Here is a 12,537-nt window from a genome sequence, read left to right as displayed (position 1 = left end):
TGTTACCATCTGAATTGACATTTACTCCATTGATTCCAATCAAATATATGTCCCCTATCATAATCCTGTTTTATCAACCATGACAAACATGGATGTACAAGTCCTGGCCATCCCACAGGCTTCCCCATTCTTTTCCCCTTAGATGTCGCATATTCATAAAGAATCTTTAAATCCAACTCCGACAGATATTGCTGATGAAGATTAAAGTTCAGTAGGACAGCGATAAGTATGATAAGGAGGTAGCTGGTCATAATTCTTTTCAAAAGATGTCCGCCATTACCGGCAGGTCCCTGGCTGCTGATAGCATCGCTCCGGTGCTCACGCCATGTACAGGCTGTAAATGTATGACCTGGTGTGTTAAGTACCAGAACACAAGGACGTACATTTATGTTCTGTGTTGTTAATAGGTTAAAGGGGTACTCCAATGCTCAGCGTTTGAAATAAACCGGACGCTGGAGCTGGGAGCTCGTGACATCATAGCCCCGCCCCCTCAATGCAAGTCTTTGGGAGGGGGCGTGACGTCTGTCACGCCCCCTCCCATAGACTTGCATTGAGGGGGCGGGAGGTGATAACATGAGGGGGCGGGGCTATGACATCACGAGCTCCCGGCTCCAGCGTTCAGAACAGTTTGTTCCAAACACTGAGCACTGGAGTACCCCTTTAAGGCCAAAATGCACTGTGTCCTTAAAGTAGTTCTCCAGTGGAAAACATTTTTTTTTTTCGAATCAACTGGCTCCAGAAAGTTATACAGATTTGTAAATGACTTTGATAAAAAAAAATCTTAATCCTTCCACTACTTATCAGCTGCTGCATGCTCCAGAGGAAGTTGTGTAGTTCTTTCCAGTCTGACCACAGTGCTCTCTGCTGCCACCTTTGTCTGTGTCAGGAACTGTCGAGAGTACGAGCAAACCTCTCCCTCCCTGGAGAGTTCCGGACATGGACAGAGGTGGCAGCAGAGAGCACTGTGGTCAGACTGGAAAGATCTACACAACTTCCTCTGTAGTATACAGCAGCTGATAAGTACTGGAAGGGTTAATATTTTTTAATAGAAGTAATTTACAAATCTGGAAATTAGAAATTCACAGCACTGGTAAAACGTCCATTTATTTCTTCTTATTAAAATCCATAGAAAACCAAACAAGGTGCAAGTCCATGTGGTGAGGTCGTCACCTCCCCCTCTCTGACGCGTTTCCGCCCTACCGGGCCTTAGTCATAGGGCCTTAGTTCTATGACTAAGGCCCGGTAGGGCGGAAACGCGTCAGAGAGGGGGAGGTGATGACCTCACCACATGGACTTGCACCTTGTTTGGTTTTCTATGAATTTTAATAAGAAGAAATAAATGGACTTTTTACCAGTGCTGTGAATTTCTAATTTCTATGTTGTTAAGTGGTGACGGAGGAGGTGAGCGCTACCCACCAAATACCCCTTAAAGGGGTTAAAAGTTATTCTGGTTTCAGCAAATAAAGTTTATTCATTGCATGATAAAAAAAGTTATGCAGCTTTCATATTTGCGCTCTGCATCAATTCCTCCTCTTCTCGTAGTCTTTTACTATGATCCTTTACAGTCTTTTTGTCCTGTCATGTTTTGCTGACACATGGCTAGCCTGTTACAGTATACGGCTCTGATAACCGATGACATCACGTTATGTCTTATTTTCGTCTTATAAACAATATGTTTACAGTTTCAGCAAAATGAAAAGCAGCTTATAGGATTAATGCAATCCCACAATGTCCCTACAGAATAGGGGCTCAGCAGGCGTTCTCCTTAGGTAAGCCTGGTAACCAGGTAATGGTAAGATATTACACGACATCTTCTACATTTTCAAATTACCAGTAATTTACAGATCACATATGTATTGATTTAACCACTTAAGGACCAAGGACGTACCGGTACGTCCTTGTTCCTGCTCCCGTGATATAACGCAGGGTTACACGGTAAACTTGCATCATATCACGGCGGGCCCGGCATCATAGTGAAGCCGGGACCCGCCGCTAATAGCACGCGGTGCAGCGCGCTATTAACCCTTTAGCCGCGTGCTCAGAGCTGAGCCACGCGGCTAAAAGTGAAAGTAAAAACTGCCGGTTAGCTCAGTGGGCTGTTCGGGATAGCCGCGGCAAAATCGCGGCATCCCGAACAGCTTGCAGGACAGCTGGAGGGTCCCTACCTGCCTCCTCGCTGTCCGATCGCCGAATGACTGCTCAGTGCCTGAGATCCAGGCATGAGTAGTCAAGCGGCAGAATCATCGATCACTGGTTTCCTATGAGAAGCCAGTAATCAATGTAATAGATCAGTGTGTGTGTTAGGATTCGGCAGGCTGGATGTGGATCCTCTGTGTCAGCGAGGGATTGGCGTGGACCGTGTCGGTGGACCGGTTCTAGGTTGCTACTGGTCTTCACCAGAACCCGCCGCAAAGTGGGATGGTCTTGCTGCGGCGGTAGCAACCAGGTCGTATCCACCGGCAACGGCTCAACCTCGCTGACTGCTGAAAAGGCGTGGGACAGAAGGACTAGACAGAGGCAAGGTCAGACGTAGCGGAAGGTCGGGGCAGGCGGCAAGGTTCGTAGTCAATGGAGATAGCAAGAGGTCAGGAACACTGGTAAGGCAAACACTGTAAACGCTTTCACTAGGCACAAGGGCAACAAGATCCGGCAAGGAAGGGAAGTGAGGTTATATAGACAGGTGCACAGGTGGAAGCTAATCAGACTGATTGGGCCAGGCACCAATCATTGGTGCACTGGCCCTTTAAATCTTAGAGAGCTGGCGCGCGCACGCCCTAAGGAGCGGAGCCGCGCGCGCCAGGACGTGACAGCCGGGGACCGGGACAGGTGAGTGACTTGGGATGCGATTCGCGAGCCGGCAGTGTCAGTGCAGCACTCCCGGTCAGCGGGTCTGACCGGGGCGCTGCAGAGAGAGGAACGCCGCAAGCACTCCGGGGAGGAGCAGGGACCTGGAGCGCTCGGCGTAACAGTGTGTTGTGTTATAGGTCCCTATGGGATAACAATGATCAGTATAAGAGATCAGTGTGTGCAGTATTATAGGTCCCTATGGGAGCTATAACACTGCAAAAAAAAGTGAATAAAGATCGTTTAACCCCTCCCCTATTAAAAGTTTGAATCACCCCCCTACACACAGTGTAAATAAAAATAAAAATAAACATATATGGTATCACCGTGTGCGGAAATGTCCGAATTATAAAAATATATCATTAATTAAACCGCTCGGTCAATGGCGTGCGCGCAAAAAAATTCCAAAGTCCAAAATAGTGCATTTTTGGTCACTTTTTATATAATTTAAAAATGAATAAAAAGCGATCATTAAGTCCTATCAATGCAAAAATGGTACCGTTAAAAACTTCAGATCACGGCGCAAAAAAATGAGCCCTCATACCGCCCCATACACGGAAAAATAAAAAAGTTATAGGGGTCAGAAGATGACAATTTTAAGTATAAATTTTCCTGCATGTAGTTATGATATTTTCCAGAAGTACGACAAAATCAAACCTATATAAGTAGGGTATAATTTTAATCGTATGGACCTACAGAATAAAGAGAAGGGGTCATTTTTACCGAAAAATGTACTACGTAGAAACGGAAGCCCCCAAAAGTTACAAAACAGTGTTTTTTTTCAATTTTGTCGCACAATGATTTTTTTTTCCGTTTCACCGTAGATTTTTAGGTAAAGTGACTGATGTCATTACAAAGTAGAATTGGTGGCGCAAAAAATAAGCCATCATATGGATTTTTAGGTGCAAAATTGAAAGAGTTATGATTTTTTAAAGGCAAGGAGGAAAAAACGAAAATGCAAAAACGGAAAACCCCCCGGTCCTTAAGTACTTAATGTACCTTAGGCTGCCAATGACTTTTATTGCAAATATAATAGTATAATGTATATGCTTATCATATATATATAAACCATCTACACTTTTAAATACAATAAAAAGGGGTACTTCCAAATTAATTATATATTGATTCACATATACAATATATCTTCTTTATGTTTGCATCATAAAATTGACGAGTTTTTACTTTTGGAAGACACCAGAGGGCTTCAAAGTTCTGCAGAAATTTTCCAATTTTTCACAATATTTTCAAAATCTGAATTTTTCAGGGACCAGTTCAGTTTTGAAGTAGATTTGAAGGGCCTTCATATTAGAAATACCCCATAAATGACCCCATTATAAAAACTGCACCCCTCAAAGTATTCAAAATGACATTCAAAAAGTTTGTTAACCCTTTAGGTGTTTCACAGGAATAGCAGCAAAATGAAGGAGAAAATTCTAAATCTTAATTTTTTACACTAACATGTTCTTGTAGACCCAGTTTTTGAATTTTTACAAGGGGTAATAGGAGAAAAAGCATTTTTCTAACTTTGAAGCTCTCTGCTTGTAAGGAAAATGGATATTCAAAATAATTTTTTTTTTAATTCACATATACAATATGTCTACTTTATATTTGCATCATAAAATTGATGAGTTTTTACTTTTGGAAGACACCAGAGGGCTTCAAAGTTCCGCAGCAATTTTCAAATTTTTCACAAAATTTTGAAACTCGCTTTTTTCAGGGACCAGTTCAGGTTTGAAGTGGATTTGAAGGGTCTTCATATTAGAAATACCCCATAAATGACCCCATTATAAAAACTGCACCCTCGAAAGTATTCAAAATGACATTCAGTAAGCGTTTTAACCCTTTACGGGTTTCACAGGAATAGCAGCAAAGTGAAGGAGAAAATACACAATCTTCATTTTTTACACTCGCATGTTCTTGTAGACCCAATTTTTGAATTTTTGCAAGGGGTAAAAAGGAGAAAATTTTTACTTGTATTTGAAACCCAATTTCTCTCGAGTAAGGAAATACCTCATATGTCTATGTAAAGTGTTCGGCGGGCGCAGTAGAGGGCTCAGAAGGGAAGGAGCGTCAAATGGTTTTTGGGGGGCATGTCACCTTTAGGAAGCCCCTATGGTGCCAGAACTGCAAACAAAACCACATGGCATACCATTTTGGAAACTAGACCCCTCGGGGAACGTAACAAGGGGTAATGTGAACCTTAATACCCCACAGGTGATTCACGACTTTTGCATATGTAAAAAAAAAAAAAATTTACCTAAAATGCTTGGTTTCCCAAAAGTTTTACATTTTTAAAAAGGGTAATAGCAGAAAATACCCCCCCCAAAATTTGAAGCCCAATTTAACCCGATTCAGAAAACACCCCATATGGGGGTGAAAAGTGCTCTGCTGGCGCACTACAGGTCTCAGAAGAGAAGGAGTCACATTTGGCTTTTTGAAAGCAAATTTTGCTCTGGGGGCATGTCGCATTTAGGAAGCCCCTATGGTGCCAGAACAGCAAAAAAAAAAATACATGGCATACCATTTTGGAAACTAGACCCCTCGGGTAACGTAACAAGGGGTAAAGTGAACCTTAATACCCTACAGGTGTTTCACGACTTTTGCATATGTAAAAAAAAATAAAAAAATTTACCTAAAATGCTTGGTTTCCCCAAAAATTTACATTTATACAAAGGGTTAAAGCAGAAAATACCCCACAAAATTTGAAGCCCAATTTCTCCCGATTCAGAAAACACCCCATATGGGGGTGAAAAGTGCTCTGTTGGCGCACTACAGGTCTCAGAAGAGAAGGAGTCACATTTGGCTTTTTGAAAGCAAATTTTGCTCTGGGGGCATGCCGCATTTAGGAAGCCCCTATGGTGCCAGGACCGCAAAAAAAACCCACATGGCATACCATTTTGGAAACTAGAGCCCTCGGGGAATGTAACAAGGGGTTAACTGAACCTTAATACCCCACAGGCGTTTCACGACTATTGCATATGTAAAAAAAATAAAAAAAATTTTACCTAAAATGCTTCTTTTCCCAAAAACTTTACATTTTTAAAAAGGGTAAAAGCAGAAAATACCCCCCAAAATTTGAAGCCCAATTTCTCGCGAGTACGGCGATACCCCATATGTGACCCTTAACTGTTGCCTTGAAATACGACAGGGCTCCAAAGTGAGAGCGCCATGCGCATTTGAGGCCTAAATTAGGGATTGCATAGGGGTGGACATAGGGGTATTCTACGCCAGTGATTCCCAAACAGGGTGCCTCCAGCTGTTGCAAAACTCCCAGCATTCCTGGACAGTCAACGGCTGTCCGACAATACTGGGAGTTGTTGTTTTGCAACAGCTGGAGGCTCCGTTTTGGAAACCATGGCGTACCAGACGTTTTTCATTTTTATTGGGGAGGGGAGGGGGGCTGTGTAGGGGTATGTGTATATGTAGTGTTTTTTACTTTTTATTTTATTTTGTGTTAGTGTAGTGTAGTGTTTTTAGGGTACAGTCGCACGGGCGGGGGTTCACAGTAGTTTCTCGCTGGCAGTTTGAGCTGTTGCAGAAAATTTGCTGCAGCTCAAACTTGCAGCCCGATACTTACTGTAAGCCTCCGCCCATGTGAGTGTACCCTGTACATTCACATTGGGGGGGACATCCAGCTGTTGCAAAACTACAACTCCCAGCATGCGCTGACAGACTGTACATGCTGAGAGTTTTAGTTTTGCAACAGCTGTAGGCACACTGGTAATGTATCACGGAGTTTGTGACCTAACTCAGTGTTTCAAAACCAGTGTGCCTCTAGCTGTTGCAAAACTACAACTCCCAGCATGTACGGTGCATGGTGTAAGGTGACTGCTGGGAGTTGTAGTTTGCAACTGCTGGAGGCACACCGGTCGTGAAACACTGAGTTAGGTAAAAAAAAAAACTCTAAGTTTCACAACCAGTGTGCCTTCAGCTGTTGCAAAACTACAACTCTCAGCAGTCACCGACAGCCAACAGGCATGCTGGGAGTTGTAGTTATGCAACCAGCAGATGCACCACTACAACTCCCAGCATGCACTTTAGCTGTTTGTGCAAGCTGGGAGTTGTAGTTATACAACAGCTGAAGGTACACTTTTCCATAGAAAAAATGTGCCTCCAGCTGTTGCAAAACCATAAGTCCCAGCATGCCCATAAGGGAATGCTGGGAGTTGTGGTGGTCTGCCTCCTGCTGTTGCATAACTACAGCTCCCAGCATGCCCTTTTTGCATGCTGGGTGCTGTTGCTAAGCAACAGCAGGAGGCTGTAACTCACCTCCTGCTGCTGCTCCATCGCAGACTGTCCCTCGCCGCCGCCGTCGCTCCTGGGGCCCCGATCCCAACATGGACGCCGGGGATCGGGGTCCCCAGCACCCGGGGTCGTCTTCCCGCACCCGCCCACGCCCTCCGGAAGAGGGGCGGAGCGGGTGCGGGAGTGACGCCCGCAGCAGGCGCCCTGATTGGTCGGCCGGTAATCCGGCCGACGAATCAGGGCGATCGTGAGGTGGCACCAGTGCCACCTCACCCCTGCAGGCTCTGGCTGTTTGGGGCCTTCAGAGACGGCCCCGAACAGCCAGTAATTCCGGGTCACCGGGTCACTGGAGACCCGATTGACCCGGAATCGCCGCAGATCGCTGGACTGAATTGTCCAGCGATCTGCGGCGATCGCCGACATGGGGGGGCATAATGACCCCCCTGGACGATATGCCGGGATGCCTGCTGAACGATTTCAGCAGGCATCCGGCTCCGGTCCCCAACCGGCTAGCGGTGGGGGACGGAATTCCCACGGGCGTATGGATACGCCCTGCGTCCTTAAGGACTCGGGATGCAGGGCGTATCCATACGCCCTGCGTCCTTAAGAGGTTAATCCTTCCAGTACTTATTAGCTGCTGAATACTACAGAGGAAATTATTTACTTTTTGGAACACAGACCTCTCTGCTGACATCATGACCACTTTAAGAACTGTCTAGAGTAGGAGAAAATCCCAATAGAAAATATATGCTGGTCTGGACAGTTCCTAAAATGGACAGAGGTGTCAGCAGAGAGCACTGTGGTCATGATGTCAGCAGAAAGCACTGTGTCCCAAAAAGAAAAGAATTTCGTCTGTAGAATTCAGCAGCTAATAAGTACTTGAAGGAGTAAGATTTTTTAATAGAAGTAATTTACTTTGGTGACAAAAGAAGAAGACAGCTTAGTGGCTGTCAATAACATGCGGGGATAGTGGGGTGAATGCATGCAAGCAAGACAGAAGCAGAGACTGGTTTTGGTCAAGTACTGAAAGAGGTACTCCACTGGCCAGCGTTCGGAACATTTATTTCCGAACGCTTTGTGCGCGCTGCGGGGGTCGACCACTCCCCCTAGTGACATCAGGCCACTGACCCGCAATGCAAGTCTATGGGAGGGCTTGCATTGAGGGGGTGTGGCGTGACGTCACAAGGGGGCATGGCCGACCCCTGCATGCGCGCACAAAGTGTTCGGAACTAAACGTTTTCCTTAACCAATAACTGATTCCAATAACTGGAAAATATCCGTAAATATCCCACCACTACTGAACAACAAAAAATCGAAGAGATCAAGAGAGAAAAAAAAAAAAAGATTTGTCCTGCTAAAAAATACTTGTATATATTCGGGAAGTCCATTCCACCATTCTCCTTTGTTTGACATAAATATTCCAATTTGATTCTTGTTCTTTTTCTACCCCATATCTGTGAGTTAAAAATGTAAATATATATATTTTTTTTTATAACTGTTTTTTTATTAAAGAATTTTTCTTTAAAACAGAGATTTGAGAATAAGAAAATAAAAGTACATAGAATAATAAACAGAGTCATTACATATTAATAAGACCAGGTTACAATATGATAACATAGATCCGGCTGTAAAGATGTTGTAAAGTCCAGATTATTTCAGGTCGGCTCTATGAGTATCCGGGGAAGACCCCACATCAGAGACATGAAGCTTAGATAAAAGCCGTTATCTAACAGATAATAAAGAATGAAGCGAGGATAATATGAAGCGCTATTAGATGATACTAATAATATCTCTTGACTCCGGATCCTCAGCTTATGGTCAATAATCCAGGCAATATGCAATGAAGAAGATGTAAAATAATGTAAAAAAAAAAAAACAGGAGGTAAAAACTTTGTAAGAGGTAGAAAGTTAATAGAGAAAAAGACAGGTAAGTATGGAAGATAAAGATAAAGGGACGGATAAGTAGGGAAGATAAAGAGAATAAAGAAGTATCTGCTCGGCTCCAGCTCTTCAGGGTCCGTCCACCGCCTCAGACCACTCTCAGGGACTTCACATATTCATCCCACCGGCGCCACAAAGTATCAAAAGCATCCAGTCTATTTTCCACCATGGCGGACTTAATTTCCATTCTCCGTATATCTACGATTTTATCTAGTAGCATCTGGAATGGGGGGCTATCAGTTTTCCTCCACCACTGAGCCACAAGACACTTGGCCGCAGTGAGTACATGTAAGAAGAGTTTAGACTGAATGGTAGTGATTCCGCTGGGGGGGATGTCCAGAAGATATGTCTTCGCTGACAGTGGGATGTGGGACCCTATAACCCTCCTAACTAGTGACTGCACCTCCAGCCAAAAGTGTCTTAGAAGTGGGCAGTCCCAAAATATGTGTGGTATAGAACCAATATCTCTATTACACCTCCAACAAGAGGGTGAAAGCTGCGGGGAGAGGCGGTGTAGCAGCTCAGGCGTGTGATACCAATGTAGTAAGATTTTGTACTGGTTCTCTTTGTGTGTGATACAAGTCGAGGACTTAGCTGCCCGTGACCATATGACCTGCCATTGTGCAAAGGTGAGGGATTTCCCTAAATAAGATTCCCACTTGGTCATATATGGGTGTCGTAGTTGGGACGTGTCCTCTGGAGATATTAGGATATCATAAATTCTTGAGATCAAGCCTCTAGTGGAGGTGTCTCGTTTACAGATAGATTCAAAGGGTGTTGGAGGTGGGAAGGGGGGATGGGATGGGTGAATCCCTAAATGTTCCTGAATGGTGTGGGAGACAGGGATTCTCTTGTTATGTGAAATTTGTCACTAATAGATTGTGGGGTTAGAAGCTTTCGAGTAATGGGATCAACCAAGTCGGCTAAATAAAATATCTTGGCTGTGATCCAAGGAGAGACAGTCCTGATGTCATCACTATCTGGAATACTAGGGTTAAATAACATTGGTGTGAGTAGAGAGGTTAGTGATTTAAGAGGGTATGTGGAGGAGACCTCATTCCAGATTTTAATAGTTAGTCTCATTGGCCCCAAAAGGTTCCTTGTGACAGTGCAGGGGGTGGATGACCATATCATAGAGGATGGGTGTATAGGAGAAATCCACAACTTCTCAACTTCAGTCCACCTGTTATATGCCAAAAATTTGGTCCATGAGGGGATTCTCCGGAGGGGCACCGCCAAATAATATTTATATATATCAGGCATGGCCAGACCTCCAAACTGTTTTTTAGCACATAGGACCGCCGCCGAGAACCTATGTCTCCCACCCCTCCATATGAATTTAAGCAACATAGTTTGGAACTTTTTAATGGCAGTTTTGGGAATGGGGACAGGCAAAGTCTCCACAAGATACAGGAATTTTGGTAAAATAGACATTTTTACAGCTGCTATTCTTCCTAATAGGGAAAGTGATATTGGGGCCCATTTGTCTAACAATGTTTGTATATTTTGGAAGAGACGAGGGAAGTTCTGCTTATATAGGGAAGAGTATGTGGGTGTAAGACGGACTCCTAGGTAACCCAAGGACGTATCCTGCCATTTATAGGGAAATTACTGTTTCAGATTTAAGAGATCAGTTGAGGGATATTAATTGGGAGGGCTTCTGTTTTTGAAGTATTGATCTTGTAACCCGACAAATGCCCATAATCAGTTAATGCCGTATGGAGATTGGGTAAGGATATTAAGGGGTTACGAATGGTCAAAAGAACATCATCTGCAAATAGTGAGATTTTTAATTCCCTATTTTTAACCATTAAACCTTCTATATCAGGACAATTCTGAATGGAGGCTGCTAATGGCTCTATACTGAGCACAAATAGGAGCGGTGAGAGGGGGCACCCCTGATGTGTGCCATCATAAATTATTTTTTTAAACAACTTCATCTCACACCAAATTGGTGCGGACCCAAATAGCTACAAAATCTTTGGCATCAGAACTTAATTGGTGTTATCTTTTGACAAATTTAAGTCATTCCATATATTCACCTTCTTTCCTATTTCCTTAATCAATTTTAGGGTATTTATCGGATGGTATTTTCCTTGTACCGTATATCCCTGAATATTTAAATTCTTCTCCCTTATTTATTACCCTTAGCCCATATGTCTGCCCTATATTTTCTTCTCCCAATGGCATGATAACCAATTTCGACCAATTAATTGCCAGTCCAGAAAATCTACAATAATAATTTATTATTTCTATTACTCTTGACATAGATTTTTTGGGATCCTCTAGAATCAACATAATATCATCTGCGTACAATGTAATCTTGTCCCCTCTACCTCGCTCCAAATCCCATTATTGATACATCCTTTCTTATACTACTTGCCAATGGTTCTATAACCATCGCGAATAGCAGGGGGGAGAGGGGACAACCCCTAGATAACATAAATCTTTTCAAACTCATGTCTGTACCAGTGTTTGAAAGTGGTCTTGCAATACTTATGTGTTTTTTGCCCCAATGTTTATTTTTAAAAGCATACAAAATGAGTGTCGTCTCAGATTTTCCAGGGTTTCAGTGCTGCCCGAGACATTATATCACTAGTCAGGTGATGAAAGGGAGCCTGTCTGTGCTTCAATGGGTGGAGTGGCCGCTGGTTGGGAAAGAGATCATTCTGCAGGGAATTGGAGTTTTGCAATGGCTGAAGGCACCCTGTTTAGAAAACAATGGTCTATTGCATGGAATGCAGCACAGGTGTGTTTCAATAGCTGGGGTGCCTAATTTGTGGGAGGGAGAAAAGTGACCTCACACTTACAAACAAGGAATCATGGGACTTGTAGATGGAGAGAGGGAGGGAGCCAATTCACAAAAAGAAAGCAGCAGCATTACGGCGATCAGGCTGATGCCCGAAATTAACCCTTTAGACACCGCAATCAAAGTTGATTGCGGCGTCTAAAGTGAAAGTAAAACTATCCTGGCAGCTCAGCGGAGCTGATCGGGACGATTGCGACAGAATTGCGATGTCCCGATTAGCTTACTAGACGACAGGAGGGTACTCACCTGCCTCCTGGTCATCTGATCGGCAATCTACTGCTCCATGCCCTCTCAGCAGGCTGGAGCAACAGAGCGCCGATAACACAGAGGATGCTATGGCATAGCAGTGATCAGTGTATGCAATCACAAGATTGCATGGTATAGCCCCCTGTGAGGCCTAAAAAAAAGTAAAAAGTGTTAAAAAAAAAAAAAGAGAATACATGTGAATAAGCCTTAATAAAAATTTGAATCACCCCCTTTTCCTATTTTTTAAATAAAATAATGTAATAAAAAAAAAATCATATGTGGTACCGGCACATGCGTAAATGTTCGAATTATTAAAATATAAGGTTAGCTAAACTGCACGGTCGATGGCGTACACATAAAAAAATACCAAAGTCCAAAATTGTGAATTTGGTCACTTTATATACCATAAAAATATTAATAAAAAGCAATCTCAGGTAATACTCCCAGCCTGA

The sequence above is a fragment of the Hyla sarda genome, chromosome 6, assembly GCF_029499605.1.
Source record: "Hyla sarda isolate aHylSar1 chromosome 6, aHylSar1.hap1, whole genome shotgun sequence".
NCBI classification, from domain to species: Eukaryota; Metazoa; Chordata; class Amphibia; order Anura; family Hylidae; genus Hyla; species Hyla sarda.
This window is presented reverse-complemented; position numbering follows the sequence as displayed.